The 16,544-nt window shown below is 42.4% G+C and overlaps 1 protein-coding gene across 1 annotated transcript in view; it reads left to right on the top strand.

The window, feature by feature from the left end:
* The first annotated feature begins 8,151 nt into the window (after positions 1-8,151).
* NAV3 (neuron navigator 3) overlaps positions 8,152-16,544 on the top strand; it is a 509,399-nt gene continuing 501,006 nt past the window's right edge. Inside the window, exon 1 of the mRNA XM_039704096.1 lies at positions 8,152-8,386. The gene's annotated coding sequence lies outside the window, so the exon portion shown is untranslated. The remainder of the gene's footprint in view (positions 8,387-16,544) is intronic.

Here is a 16,544-nt window from a genome sequence, read left to right on the forward strand (position 1 = left end):
GAAAAAGTGGCAATTTCTCTTTCTCTGCATCTTCCCCCAACATTTGCAGTTATTACAATTTGTATCTTCTTTTCACTAGTCCATCAGTCTGAGGTGATATCTGGAAATGAATAATCATTTTTCTTACCACTGCATCCTCAGCTTTAAGAGGATTCTCTCCCTTTCATGTTTAGATCTTTCATTTTCTGCTTTATGCATCCTTAAAAGACCAGAAGCCTTTTCCCTCTGCTTTTTAATTTACTTATGAAAAGCACATTAATTAAACAGTTACATTTGGTTGGTTGAAGGTTGCACATGATATTTATTTAGCTGGAGGTTTATCTGGCTGTCAGAATAACTCACTGGAGAGATCACAATTTGATAACAATGCTGGTCAACCAATGTGACCTTCAACAGGACCACCTGTGGTGGACCTTGTGAGCCTGCCTGTGGCACTCATCCCTGCCTTTTCTGGCATGAATTTATATGCTACTGCACCTCAGGCACACAGTGTGTAACTTCTGTCAAGCCTTCAAGAGACCAGCAGTGTGATTCTGAAAATGCTGATAAATAAATAAGATATGACTCAGAGATAGCCATGTTACCTCTTCCTCTGAGCTTTCCAGGACTTTAAACAAGGAAGGACTGGACCAGACAATCAATTTACGGAACACTGAAAAGGTCAAGATATTGTAATATGCTGTATTACACTGAATCTATGGGATATTAAAATTCAGATGCTTCATTCCTAGAAAATAATTGCAGTTGTGCAAATACAGAAGCACAGATTTCCATCATGGTGGCAATTACACAAACAAATGGATCTACTCCAATTACAGCCTGAGATAAATATTCTTGTGTGATCATCTTTGGAGTTTGTATATTTGGAGTATTAAGTTGTTCCACTCAAGCACAGTAACTTAATCTGGTAGCAGGGAGGGAAGTCTTCTTTCCTTGTTTTTTCTCATAAACAAAATGAAGAGGAAACATTAACAGTCAGATCAACCTCTGCTAACCTTTTAATTTCAGCTGTTGATATGACAAAGTCAGAAGCCTCTGTTAGAATCTTTTTACATCTTTTTTTTTTTTTCCTCTCCTTTCTGATCCTTAATTTGCACTTTACATTTCAATTTTTTTTTGTTGGGATAAGTAATTTCAATGCTGACTATTAGCTTTACTTTGACAAGCCTCTCTTATTTTAGCATGGAGGATCCCAGAAATTTAGCTAGGAGCCATTTTGATAGAAGGGAAAGATAGGTTTCTGGTCTATATGACCCTGTACCTCTTATAGGCTTTGGAGAAAAAAAAACCCTTTTCTACAGGATGCAATTTCTAAACCTCTGGGCCTTGCTAGTCTAATTGACTGTAAGTGGCGCCCAACATTTTTTAAATCCTTACCAAAATCTGGACCTACAGCTACAGCTGAGGCTGCAGCAGGAACACATGGAACAGAAAGGATATTATATGTATCTCACAGGAAATAATCTTCTCAGTACATCCCTCCTCTCAGTGCTTTTTTATATTAAGCACTGAGAGTCACAATCCTTTCTATGCAGCAGAACTTGACTATTTAGAAAGGAAATAATTTAGCTTTCAGAAAGGAAATCATTTAGCCAGCTAACCTAGACAGAGAATTGAGGCATTACTTCAGGAGAAATAAGAAAGGTGATGTCTGCCATTTGTCTTCAGTTATAGGAAGAAATAAGTCCTGTCCCAAATTAAGCAAGAGTTGCAGGCCTCTTGCATTGCAACTATGAACAAAGTTGAAAGAGTATTCTGGAAGAGCTTCTGAATTTAAATACAGATCAGAAGAGACCCAGGTCATGTGAGAACGAAAGAACTGAAAGATTAACAAAGGAAGCAAAACAATGTCAATGTCATCCCAAGATGCCCTCTGATATCTGTGGCAGAATGGTGAATTTGACAGAAACATATTTACGTCTGCCAGGCAGATATCCACTTATAGGAAAAAATTCTGTCTGCCTATGAAAATGCTGTTAGCAGTAAGAAAACTTTGGAAACTAATCTCTAATGTATATAAACTGTATGTGAATTTTCAATGTCTATAAACAATACAAAATCATTCTTCAGGATAAATTTATGTATCAGAGGCACAACTTTTGTAAAACTTTTTATTGCTATATTTGTGATATAACTGTTGGTATTATTTTAACTCAAATAATGTATCTTTCCTTCTGGTTTATGTTTAGAAGTTTGGGGGTTGGGGTTTTTTGGCATTTGGAATCAAGTCAACTGGAGAGCATTTTCTGTGCCATCTGAGGTCAAAAGTGACAGCATGGAGTCAGAGAGGGCCATTCAGCAGGCAATTTGTATCCCCAGTTGGGTATCTCTTCTGTTGAACACAGCTGGTATAAACCATACAGAGTCTGGGGCTAATAGAAACAGCAGAAATTAAGAAAATTAATTTCCTAGAAAAGCTCTAAATATAGAAAACTGGGCATGCTGCTAAAAAAATTGTGAGTTTGGTTCAGGGGACTGCAGAGTTGATCCCTTTTTCAGTCATATTGCAATTGCTAATACAAGAGGAAATAGATGTTTAAATCACTTTCCCCTGATTTTAGTCTGTTTTTAGATACTTCTAATAGATTGTTTTGCTGCCATAGTGTGATAAAAAGCAAAACCGTTGAAAAATTTAGCTTCATGTGAAAATGGGACTTGGATAAAATGGTGCTCAATAAGTATTGAAGTTGTGCTCTTTTCTTTGAATGACTCCAGCTTTACAGCAGGTATTTGAAAATTACTAGTGAGTTAATGATAGATATGTCCTTCACCATTCTAAAGAAACATCTGCACTTTGAGCCATTTTGGAAGCCCCAGCTGCTCTGTGCAGTGCCTTCTCCACAAACAGCCAACTGTGAAGGTGCTGGAGACTCTGTCTTCACTGAGAAAACCCATTTCAAAACTTGCTCAAATGATAAGATCTTGGAAAATCACATTTATCCAGATGCTGCAGGGATGCCTTGCATTTCAGCAGTTCTGCTTTCTGAGCCCATCACTGTGCACTCCTGTGCACCTACACCTTTGCAGGCAGCCAGGCCTTATCTTCTCCAACAGGGAAGAGGACAAAGTGATCCCCAGCTACGCAGAGATCCAAGTGCAAGGTCAGGCTTTTGTTGTTCCTCTGCTCCAAAGTGGTGTCAGTGTTGGAAAATGGGGAGGGAACGTTCCTCTCCTTTTTTCTCAGTAACTCCCCATGTGCTAATTAATGATGAAATTTTACTGCCTACACTACTCAGGGACCTAGATATGCAAAGATTTTGCCTACAGGGTGTGATAAAGACATTACAAGACTATATCGTGAGCAATTAGGATAAAACATGTAATTGAGAAGATGCTCATCAAGTGAACATCCTCCAATAGGTACACCAAGTCTTATATGAGTTTATTTAAGAGTATGAATAGGCATAAGTGGCTATATTAAGTTTGACAGACAATTGAAATTGTGTTCTTTCCTAACTGTGAAATGCTTGACTTTGTGTTTTTCTTTTCCCATAGATATGTGTGTGCATGTGTTTGTGTACATGTAAACAGGGGATCAGTACACATTATTTGCTTTCAGTGAGGATTAGAGCCTCCTGGGGATTATTCCTTGAACCTTAAGGAAAAAGCTATGGGTCTTGCAGACATCTTTGAGAGGAGAAGGAGATAAGACATCATAATATAGCCAGAATACAGAAGCTATCAAGATGGTAACAGAAATCTGGAAACTACTGCAGCTATTTTTTTTCCCAAGGCAAAACACATTTTCTCTCTCCTATTTCCCTTCCACAATATACATTCTTGTGAATTTGCCTATGCCTAGTGTTACAACAAAAGAATGGAAGTAATTTTTCAGGTGACATTGCCTCCCATAAGATGTCCCAGCCACTTGAAAGCAGTAGTGCTTTAGTCTTGGGTTCATGTGTGTCCTTGTAGAGAACCTGGACATGCCAGTGGATGCTGACTTCAGTATCACACTTTAAAATGGAACATAGTTCCAATGGAAGGTGGAAGAATCTTAATCAGTGACAACTGTAATATCAATAGTGTTTCAGAAAACTTTATAATAAGCTCAATTTATGAGAAAAAAAGTAGAAAATCACCTAAAAGGGCCAATGACGCAGAAAGAAGGAGACTGCTGAAACCTGGAAGGAGGATGTTGCTTACCAGGTGGCTGGACTTAAACAAAGAAGGGGTAAGGCAATCCTAACAACAATCAGTGATCTGAAATGGCTTATCCAGTCATTCTCTTGATGGAGACTGGAATTGTCTGTTCTTGATAGACCCTTCCTTTCTCTTTCCTTTCCTTCATTTCTCCTGAAGTGCATTCAGGGTGCTACCTCTCCTAAACATGTTTATTCCCGTGGTTTTGGAATACATGTGGAGTACATCTAGGCTTTCTCCTTCTGCTGTGCACACTATCCAGTGAGGGTATGGCCTGGAGCTCTGGCTGGTGGCTTTGGAGTTCAGTGGTCCTCCACACAACCAGCACCTGTTCATCTTCCATCAGTGCTTTCCTTCTCCTGCTGAGGCAGGGAGGGACCAGGGCATCAGGAACACGGACTCACACTAGGCTCAGCAGGGTGACAAGCTGGAAATTGTGAGGAAACCTTTCAGCTGACAGTGGAAGGGGGAAGTCCTGTCACAGTGCCTGAAGGAAGGGAGGCAGGCAGGGAAGGATCTTACAAACAGCCATAGCAGGTGTCTGGAGAATGTCAAGTTAAAGTGCAGTGGTGCAAATGGACTTCTGGCATTAGTAGATCTGGAAGGAGTTCTGCAAATATCAGTTACTTGTCCTGCCCAGTATCTTTGCAGAAGGAAGCCACAGAACCTCCCCTATAGGTTCACCTGCAAGATGTGAAATGCCTGAGCTTTACCAGGTTATTTTCATCTCAAAGTTTTTTAAGATATTAAAGGTTCAGTTGTAATTTTTCATTCAGACATGCCGATGTGTGATTCAAGACTACCATGCTTTTCATGCCAAGTTGAAAAGGCTTCACATTTTATTTTATAGCAGGAAATACTGAGAATATTCAGAATGACTAAGTTAAGATTTTGAGACAAACTTTTGTATTTGGTGTTTGCAAACTTTTAAATATTGCTGTAGCAAGAAACAGTTGCATTAATACAGTATCCTTTGGGGATGAAGAAGCACACTCTTCTGCTGCCACTTGACACCAGAGTCATATAAACAGGTTTTTGTCTGAGACGGGGATTTAGCACACAAAAGATGCTAATGTATTTGACTAGCAACGTTTAAATCTTTATGGTTGATAGGAGACCCCTTTAGTCTTTGTAATGAGGTCATATGTCATGTGGTGATGTAATTTTAAAAGGACTGAAAGCCCACAGAAATAATACATTACTTTGTCTTTGTAAGTTTGTCATTGTTTGGTCATTCACTTAAATAAACATATGTTAGCTAAGATAATTGATTGTATTTAAATACACAAGCCAAGATACTGCAATTTCAAATTACTGTATGTCCTGAAATAAATTTAATTTCATGTCAATGATACGAACATACTTGTTTGCAGCTCATGTAGAAGAAAACTACAATGTAACTAATGTGCTGAAGTTTCATATATTAAAGGTATAACTATGCAGTTTATTCTAAAGCTGTGTGAGAATCACACAGCTTTTTTATTCTTTACCATGCTTTGTTAGTCAAATGTTTTGCAACAAAGGGCAAAATAGACAATTATTTTGATATTTTCTGTGTAAAACTACAAAGGCCATAGCAGAAAATTCTTGGTGATATGAAAACTTTCAAGATATTTCTCTGCTTTGGAATATCACTTCTTACAGGACTAGAAGACTGGTTACTGTTTTGCTGTCAGACACAAACTCCTAAAACTGCTTGAGGCATAAGATTAAATGATTCGGCCATTTAATAGAAACAGAAAAATATTCTATCCATATGCAAAACCTTTTACGAAAAAGACCAGCAGTTCCAGAGTAGTCATTGGCAAAAAGGAGGTGGGAGCCTTGTGCATGCTGCTGTCTGTTTTGGTACCAGGGTCTGCACCTTGCACTGACAGAGTGGCTGAGCAGAGGTGGCTGGACCATCAGGTCTGATCTTCGTGCTGGTGAAATGAAATTACTCCACGCCACAGTGAAAAATATAATGCTCACATAACCATAGTTCTGTCAGTATGAACTGCATCTACATTAGAAGCCTCTGCTGGCACATCTCTGCTGGGTAAAAATTACACCTCTAACCCAATTAACCTTTCAGGGAGAAGTCTTGCAGCACAGAGACTGCTGAGATAACTCACTGCTCTGTGCCTTTCATGCACCGAAAGAAATAACCTCCAGGTTATCCACTCCAGGGATTGTCATTTCTGAAAGATGTCGGTCACCCGGGATCTTCGGTCATATATTTGTAATTCTAATTTTAAGATACTCAGCCACTCTCTTGTCTCTCAGCTTTAAGAAAAGGCAGCCTCAGATGTCCCAGTATGTTTTATGGTGTAAACTATGGTCAAAATCTATCCTTATTTATTTTCAGGGATATTTCAAGTGATGGTGGTATTTTGGTAGGAATATTTCAAGCTGTGATGGTATTTGGAAAACTGGATTCCTGGACAATGTGGCTGTCAGTTCTTGCCTTTTGGTCAGCCCTTTCTTATTTCTTAACAGTTTTTACTAGGCTGTATATTTTATGACTCTTGCTTTCTTAAATAGAAATGGCTAGCTGAAATGTCAGGCATTATTTGTAATGGGGAAATACCACAGAGCTCAGTAGGAGAGGTTTTTTGTTTCTTTTGTTTATTTTTTACTCCTGCAGCCAAACATGCCTCTGGTAGCTAATTCCCTCAACTCATGAGGTGGTTTCAGCTGCAGCTGTGCTGACCAGCACTGATGAATATTTGTGCAAAATGAAGAGCTGCAAGGCTTGACTGGCTGACAGGCTGGAAAATGAAGGTTTTTTGAAGACCCACAGGTATCATGGGAACCATTAACTGCAAGCTATCTTCTCTAAACCTATGACTTGCAAAGTGCTCTTACTCTGGAATGAATAAATGCACATTTTTACTCCAGAAGGGGCTCCTTTTCTTCATAGGTGTTTAAGGCAATCATCTGAAAACTATTTTTTCCCCACTTTTTCCCTTTCTTGGCAGCTGAAACACATATAGTATTAGACTGCAAGAACAGAGCAAAGATGGGATTTCCCTGTGTTCTGCAGGCAGCCATTTTTCAGAGCTGGAATAACTTAGAAGCCTCATTCCCCACAAGCAGAAACTTGTGGAATATATTCTCTAGGGCTGAAAACCCATGATTTGGGTGGTAGTTTCCGAATCAGCTGCAGCACCTGATGCTGCTGGAGCAGAGAGAGAGCTTGTGGAGGGAAAGGGCTCACACGGGAGCAGGGCAGAGTGGAGCAGCATGTGAGGTGTGAAGGTGGGGACAGATAGGGCAGAGTGGAGTGGAGCAAGGGCTGCTAAGCTCTGTCCACCCAGCCAGGCCAAAGTCTGCATGGGCCTGTGAGTGGCAGCTGTTGGCACGGCTCTCTCCACAGCTGGTCTTCAAATGGATCCAGCCTCCAGGCTTGCCAGGGTGTCCTGCAGGCCAAACTCACTTCTCAGAACAGGCAGGCTTGATAAGTGCTTCTGTTTATGAATAAGGGGCAGAGGCAGGATGATCTGTGTCAGAACTCTTTGTATTTTTTGAGTCTTTTAGTTGCAATGTAAAAATTGTGATTCCTGGCTGGGGTGGTCAGGAAGTTTTCAACCCCTCCTCAAGCATTTTATACACTTTTTCCCCTTCTGTCTGCCCTCACTGCTCACATTACAAGCTCTCAGAGGCCGGGGCTGCCTCTTACCCGAGTCTGTGTACAGCACTCATTCCAACTGAGCCCTGTTGAGGCCTTTGGATCCTGCTGTTACGCCTATAATAATTCATAACGCCCAGAGCCACGCACAGCAGACACAGCTCCTTCACCCCCCGTGTCCCTGCGGGTGCCCGAATCTCAGCGCACCCGCGGGAAACTTTTGGTCACCCAGGCACAGCCGGGCGGCCCCGGGCGGCGGGGGCAGCGGCTCCCGGGGAGCACGGCCCCTTTAAATTCCAGCTGTGCGGCGGGGGCAGCACGGCTGGCGGCGCGGGGCTGGGGCCGGGGCCGCTGCCGGTGCGCGGCGGCGGAGAGCAGCGGGCGGCCGGCGGCGGGAGCGCGCAGCGCTGCGCCCGGGGAGGCAGCGGCTCCGGCGCCGCGGTGCCTCGCGGAGGCGGAGAGGATGAGGATGGCTTCTGGCTTTTTTTTTTGCCTCCTCGCGACGATTTCCATAGTAACCTGATCGAGCGGAGCAATTTCGGAAACTGGGGTGGCTTTATTATTATTTTTTTCCTCCCCATTTTTTTTCCCCCCGCTTCATCCCACCGCTCCCCGAGGAGTGCCAGCCGACAGGTAAGATGCCCCGACCCCCGGGGATGTTTCCGCGCCGCCGAACTTCCCAGGGCGACGGCGGGCAGCGCGGGGTCCTGCCCGCGGGGCTCCGCTCGCTGTGCGCGGCCGTGGGCAGCGGCGCGGGGCCGGGGCCGCAGCCCGGGCGCACGTCGGGGCGGGGTGCCGCGGTACCGGGGAGCCCGGCGGGGTTACCCCCCGAGGAGACCGCCGAGCTCTTTTTACCCTCTTTGTTTGCTTGCTCCCAGAGAGGGCTTTATTCTTCCCTTTGTTTCTCCCTCCTTTTCGCCTGGTTTGCTTCCTTGATCATCTTTCCTTCCTCCTCCCTTTTGTGAGGGTGAGAAATCGCAGGCACTTAACCTTAAAATCTGCGGCGAGCGAGGACACAGCCAGCCGCTGCCCGCTCCCGGCGCGGCCGGTACCTGCCGCATCCCCGCTGGTCCCCGGCCCGGGCCGTGCCCCCCGCCCGGAGCGCCCCGCAGCCCCTGTGCTGTAGCCCTCCAGCTGGGGCGGGCAGGGGACCGCCCTCGCCCGTCGCGTCGGAGAGGAGAGGGGCAGAGCAGCCCAAAGCATCCCCCAAGCCGGGTGTCACGGTCTGGGTCCCCCGAAGGGGGAGAAAGCACATCGTGGAAACCTGTGAGCAGGTTAGTCTAGAAGCTTCTCCCTCCATGACCTGCTCCTTGCCCACCTGCCTGTGCCCGTCCGGAGAACTTGGGGATGGGGGACACATCTTGCCACGGCGTCGGCGTTGGGTTGGCAAGGATAGTGATGGCCCCGTGGGTCCTGAGCCACCCAGCCCTGCTCCACAGCCTTCTCAGGCAGCCATACATCTTCTCCCCTTCCTGGGTGGGCAGCACGGGGAAGGCCCCAGCAGGTTTGGGTTAGGTGGTGAGGACTTACTCCAATTGTGGTCATACTTGGTTGGTAGTGCCATTGCTCTTGCCAGGTGGTAGCTGTTCACCAAGCAGGTCTCCAGTAAAACTTACTGTTGCTTGCCATCTTCCCTAGTTCTCTGGGTTTCATCCTGAAATGGTGTTTTTGACTGTGACTACCTTTTTTTTTTTTTTTTTTTTGGGGGGGGGGCGTATGAGTTGGGGTGGGCAGGAAGAGGGGAGTGTTTGTCAATTTTTACATCATTTTGCACTGAGCACAATGAATAGATTAGTCTGCTCAAGGCTTTTTGTTTCTGTCATAAGTGATCAATAATCATCTGCTGGTAAGATGATCTTATTACAGAAAAAGCCAAAGTGCACGCTGAGAACAGCTGAAATACAAGGTCAATAACTCTTGGGTTATCAACAGTAAACCTGCTTTGCATATTTGAAGATGACGTATTTCTTTCAAAGTAAAGGCAACTTCAAGCCTTTGATGAGCTTTATTTTTCTGTGCAAAACAGTCAACATAGAAAACAAGCCTTGCTTCGGAGTAGTCTACTCATCCTTAAACATCCCCGGACCACATTTAATCTTTCTCTTTAGTGAAGGTGGATGAGAATTGCAGTCCTCTTAGGTAAGAAGAGTTTTTGTAGCCCCCGATACAAAGGTTGGTTTGTTCCTAGTGCCCAGCAACTGCTACAGGCTTTCCAGACACAAAAGAAAGGCGTAGTCTGTGGCCTGAAGATCGTGCATGCTAAAAAGGCAGTCAGCTGGAGGGTATCACAGATCAACAACCAGCTCCGCCGCCGCCGCCTGGTAACTGGCTTCATTCCGGGAAATGTGACAGTTCAGTGACACAAGTCACTGGTGCCGAGGTGCCGGGGGCTCAGAGAGGACTGCCACAACCTTCGGGTCAAGCCTGGGGTATGAGGAGCCGGGGCTGCGAGAGAGGGAGCCTGGACAGGAGGAAGCACTGGGGGCAGGTGAGGCAGCCTTTCCAGAGAAGGCATTGGATTACAGCATCGAGCAGGGGAATGGAATATGAAAAGGGAGCAGGGCAGATAATCGGCAGGGGAAGAGGTTATGCGGGGACTCAGAGCCTAACATAAAAAGCTTGAAGTAATGAGTTTAATCTACGAAATCTAGTTCTTAAATTGTATGTGCTTGCCAATTAGCTAACCATTCTGCAACTCAGAATGGAATTCAGATTGTATCTTAGTAAATGTATTGACTCTGAAGTGCTGCAAGGAGAAAAAAATAATTCTCTCCTCTTTCCCCTACTGTGGGCTTTAAATATGAAAAAAAAAATCTGATCTGAGAATTGAGGAACCTTTTAATATACTTACTTTCCTGAGTTCACGTGCTATCTAGCCTAGACTACCACAGTTAAAATCAAAAACTCCTATGGTAATATGACTTCAGGGGGCCCAATTCAGAACAGCTGAAGGGCTTTTTACCAGTGAATATTGCCATGGATTGTGAGGAGGGGTCACCATCAGTCACAGAATGGATTAAAGTGCAGGAGATGTGAGGCTGTTACCTTGCAGGGAGAAAAGCACTTACAGTATATTGAGGGAACCCATGGCCCTCTTGGGGTCCTCTAATGAACACTTAAACATTGCATGTGTATAAAAAAGAGTTGCAGCATAACCTTTATTGTCCTGTAATAGGGAATGTGTTCATGTATGTATTAGTTTATGTGTGTCATAACAGCTTTCAAAATGGCTGAATGATATTGATTCAACTAAAAATACTATGAGAGAATAGCTGAAATTAGTTTGAATTTCAGTTTGAGGGAATTGTAAAAATAATGTCAGTTTTACATCACTGGACAGCTAACTGCAGTAATTCACAGGAGCTAACAGAAGCCTTCATAAAGCTATTGTCTTATCCAGATTTTACTGGTATGGACTTAGGAAAAGTAGGCATGAGTCAATGCCAGAAATTGCCACCAAGATCAGCACCCTGGGCAAGAATATTTACAGCTGTGTTTCAGAGTCTGGGAATGTTTGCTTTAGATGGCTGGCAGTACTGTGCTTTATACTGCAGAGAATCAAAAATTCATTATGTTTGATTGGTAACACAGGGATGTAATAATACAGAGTTTCTCATTTTCTTGGGAGAAGTGTTATCTAATTTGTGCTAAATTTTACAGTTGTGCTCCACATTGAGATGTATCAGAGGTGTATGGCTGGGAGATGTGTAGCTGGGTTTTTTAGCAGGGAATCTGACTTGCACTGATGCGTATGCATTTTTTTGTACTAACCTCCTTGTGGTATTGCCTGCACGTGCTGATGAAATAATCTGCCTGAGAGCTGTTGGAATTTGTATGTAAGGAACTGGTTTGTTTATATGTAGATCAGTTATTTCTGCAAAGATAAATGCATGCATGGAAAATTGTTAGCACAGATGGATGCTGGTTTCTGAAAACTGGCCCTCTTTAAGATAAACTTCATGTATCACATCGGAGAAATAAGCAAGATGGGGGCAAAACCACTACTGAGCTTTTTATTACATTCTGCTTATGCCAATCAGTATAATACACATCGCAAGGACCCGATACTACGCTTGCCATGCAAAGACTTGGGATTCTGTCAGTGTCAAATCAGACCCACATTCTCACTGTTTGCCTGACAGCCATTATAAGAAATACTGTGGTAAAATTTCCTTGCAGAAACATTTTGTAAAATATATAATTTGTATTGGCAATTGCCTGATGTTTTGCTTGTACTCTAGTGTTTCTTTTCTGCTCTTGAAAATGACCGCATACAAATAGCACCTTGAAGTTACTTTCCACTTCCCCATCTATATTTAGAATTGTATCTATTTAATTGAGAGACAAATGTTTGTCTGTTAACCCAAAAAAGAAAGAAAGGAGCATGAGATGTCCTCTCTTCTTAAGTGGACATTATCAGACCAGGATTCAGCTTTGAGTCCCATCTCTTAGCATTCCCAAGGCTCACCAGTCCTTGTTCCTGCTTTCAGTCCTCTGGATTTGGACTACCTTGAGGCATCACAGAAACCCTGTGCAGGACAGAAGCATTTAACAAATCAGCCCTTCTTCTGACAGAGCTTCTTGGAGCACTGGTTCACGTGGTTGTCTGCATGCAAATCAGGTGTCCTCTGGGGTCAGTGTTGGATGGTGCAAGCACTAATGCTCCCTTCTGTGTAACTGTATCAGGATATATGCAAAAAAATCTTTTTACAGGGATTTGTCTGAAATGGAGCCAGTGGATCTTGAGATCCAGAGAGCTTTGGCTGTTAATTTTTGTGGATGGAGATGATCAGGTCTCTCAGGAACCGGCTGATAAATGTCTCTTACTAGAATGTCTGGTTCACAGTGCTTAAGTGGAGTCTACAGAACTAAAGTCAGGCTCATGGCTCCACAGAGAAAATGTGTTCCACATCCAGACACATACGTCAGGAGACGTATTTCAGATGAGACAGCAGTGTCCTTCTAGACTAATTCCAGCAGACAGGAGGGAAATGTGAGCAAGAAAAATAAGGTCATGCCATTATGTCTAGTGATGACTTTCGATCTCTGGTGACTTTCCATCTCTGTACTTAGTTTAAACAATTATAATTGTATTCTGTTACACCAGAATACAGTCATGACTGTTTGGTTTACTTGTACTGCAGCAGTAGGTGCTAAGCTCTAATTTGAGACAGAGGTGGTCCCAGTTGATGCTTGGAGAATAGCCCACTGATGATACCTTTTAGATGGAAACACTGCAAATAATTGAGAAGTAACTGAAAGTTGGTGAAGTGATAGTGTTAATAAAGTAAGTTAATATTTATAGTGAACCAGAAAAATATTTACATGAAGTTAAAAAAGCCTAAGTACTGTTAAAAATTGTAAGAGAGAATGCTTGACTGAGAGCTGACAGAAATAATAGCAATTGTTGTTTCCCCTGATTTTAATCAATCTTCTGTAAGTGTCAAATGGAAAACATGATTTTTTTTTTTTAATTTGGAACCATGGTCATAGAGAAATAAAATGTGATCTTAGAGTCCTTTTAAGTGAGATGTCCTGCAGTGTACTAAATAATGTGATTTAGAGGGAAAATATATCAAATATGTTTACATGTCATAAAACCAACATGAGATATTTTTCATATTAGATTTATGACATAGAAATATATATTTTCTACATACCTTATTTGCAGAAAATGTACTGCTTCTCTCTGTGCTATTGACATTTTCATTAAGAAGATGATAGATGCTGCTTGAAACAAATATTTGGCTGAAGATTATCAGAATCATTGTTTTAGGTTTGGGAAGAAATATCGTCCATAAGGAAGATGCTACAATCTGTTAATGAAGCATTAATTAAGTTTACAGTTACAAATATGAAATTATGGTGCAACTACCTTTTTCAGGAGTCATTATTGTATTAAGGCTTCTGTTCTGTTTATATTTGTCTTTTTTCACAGTGATGTCAATTAACTCCTACAGGGAAATGTTACTTTTCATCAGATGGTAACATCTAACTTTTTCTGGCCAATTTGTTCATTTCCACCTTGTTTTTATATAGATGTCCATGTCTTTCTTTGTGTTAAAAAGAAAACCAATCCTAGGTAACATGGCAAGTTGGAAGAGTATGTCAAAACCAAAATTGTTTATTTGTTCATTGTGAACAATTCTGTTTACTGCAGATGAATGGGTTTTATGGTAAAACTCCAGCTGGATTATAAAACTTTCATCTTTGGACTACGTCCTAATGTGTTGTTATTAAGCTTTAAAAATCAATAAAGCAGGGGGAATTACATTAAATTGGCAAAAGTTAAAATAATGTTGAGAAACTGGCAGTTAAAAATTGTTGATGGAACAGCTGATGGATTTGCAGAAGAGCCTAAGATGATAAGGCTTGCTAGGATCTATTTAAAACCATTGCAAATTCATCCAGTATTGCTCTTCTGGAAGCAGCAATTCCACATATCCTTACAGAAAGTCTTGACTCACAACAAAGCTGATTAGTCATCCAAGACACCAAAATAGTTAAAGCACGAGTCAATATGTCTTGGAATATACACTGGAGAATTGATGCAGTTATTTGAAGGCATTTCAGCATGCATAAGGCACTGAGTTGCACTATAAACTATTAGGCCGTATGAGACTCCAGTAAAATCAGAATTATTTAATTGTGAAGCTTTAGCTGCTATCATATATTTTGGGGCATTACTTCTTTAAGACACATATGAGGAAACTGAGAAATATAATTCCGAAGAACATAAGAAAGGGGTAACTGCATGTAGGAATTGACTCCGTAAAAATGAAAGCAAGTGTAATATGTCATGTCTGCACTGATGTACAAACCAGTTTTAGGGAAAAAACCTAGCAGTGATTTAGTCTGAAGCAGTAATAAATGAACTAGGCTGTTACTTCAGAGGGTCTGGGAGGAATTTGTTTATCTTCTGTGGCTAGAAGACACTGTTTATGTAACCTGTTGTCCTTTCTCTCGAGTATCAAAGCAGTCCAGTGGTTCTGTGTCACCATGATGCAGAGGTAATCAAAGCAAACCTTCAGAGAGTGTCACAACATTGTCATTATTTTGGCAGAGCATTGGAGATAACTTCAACAAAGAGCCAAAGAAGCTCTGTGTTGATAAGTAGGTTTCAGTCTGAAGAGCTCGGTAGAAATAAACAGTCCCAAGTGGTCTGATACCAGTTGAAAACCACCCTGCTGAGATTTTTATTGTTAGCAGAATACAGTGCCCAGATCATGAATTACTTCTAAATAAAAGCAATGTCCATTTAGTGTTCTTCTCCCTCCCTCTATCCAACACTAACACTCCTACAATCTGTGCTAAGGCACATGGAGGAGAGGGTGCTGATTTGAGACAGCCAGCATGGCTTCACCAAGAGCAAGTCTTGCCTGACCAACTGAGGGGCCTTCTGTGATGGAGTGACTGTGATGGAGTGCATCTGTGGGCAGGAGAAGGGCTTCAGATAGTGTTTTTATGGACTTCTCTAGAGGCTTTGATGCAGCTGCCCAAAACATCCTACTCCCTAAATTGAAGAGAAATGGATTTGATGAAGCATCTGTTAGGTGGATGAGGAATTGGTTGGATGGTCACATCCGGAGGGTGGTGGTCAGCAGCTCAGTCTCCAAGAGGACGTCAGTGACAAGGGCTGTCCCTCAGGGGTCTGCACTGGGACCAGGACGGGTTAATATCTTCATCAGTGACATGGACTGTGGGATTGAGCGCACCCACAGCAAGTTTGCAGAGAACACCAAGCTGAGTGGTGCAGTTGACACAACTGAGGGACTGGATGCTCTGCAGAGGGATTGAAGCTGGAGAAATCAGCCCATGGGATTGAGAGCAGCCCTGCTGAGAAGGAATCAGGGATACTGGCAGATAAAAAGCTGGACATAACTAGAAAGCCAGTTGCTTTCTGGGCTGCAACAAACACAGCATGTCACAGGTTGAGGGAGGGGCTTCTGCCCCTCTGCTCTGCCATAGTCCCACATGGTGCCATATGGATTGCTGCATCCACCTCTGGAGTCCCCAGCATATGAAGGACACAGACCTTTTGGAGAGGGTCTACAGGAGGGCCATGAGGTGAAAGGGATGGAGCACCTCATGTATGAAAACAGACTGAGAGAGCTGGGCTGTCAGCCTGGAGAAGGCTCCACAGCCACCTTATTGTGGCTTTTCAGTGCCTTAAGTGACCTACGAAAGTTGGAAACAGACTTTTTAGCAGGGCTTGTGTGATAGGACAAAGGGTAATGGCTTTAAACTAAAAGAGGGTAGATTTAGATTGGACATAAGGATACATTTTTTACAATGAGGGTGATAAACAGGGGAACAGGTTGCTCACAAGGGTGGTAGATTTCCCATTGCTGGAAAGCACATTCTAAACTGAAAGACATTTTAGTTAGTTTTTAATAACTAGCTAAAAGGAGTTGAAAGAAAGGACTTCTATAACAAGTTATTGTAAGTGTATTTGTTATCTGTATCTATTTTGTTATCTATAGCTGCTCATTTTTATGGAGTCACTTTTTAAACACTGACTTTTACACTGAGTCAGTTTTGACTAAAGCTCTGTAATTTGTTTTTTAAAGGTCTACTACATTACAAACAAAACACAAATTTCCTTATTTACAATAGGTTGGCTGTAAGATAATTTTCTGTGATCTCATCCATAGAGGAATCAATTCATGCTATAGTCTAGCCCATGTCCTTGTTATTAATTTTGCATGCCTTGATAGAAAATGAAACTCAAATACCTTTGATTTATATTTTTATTTGGGGGAAATTTACAAATATCTCAGTTGTAAGAGAA

Source organism: Passer montanus, unplaced genomic scaffold (genome assembly GCF_014805655.1).
Source record: "Passer montanus isolate IOZ18808 unplaced genomic scaffold, ASM1480565v1 scaffold17, whole genome shotgun sequence".
In the NCBI taxonomy this organism is placed as follows: Eukaryota; Metazoa; Chordata; class Aves; order Passeriformes; family Passeridae; genus Passer; species Passer montanus.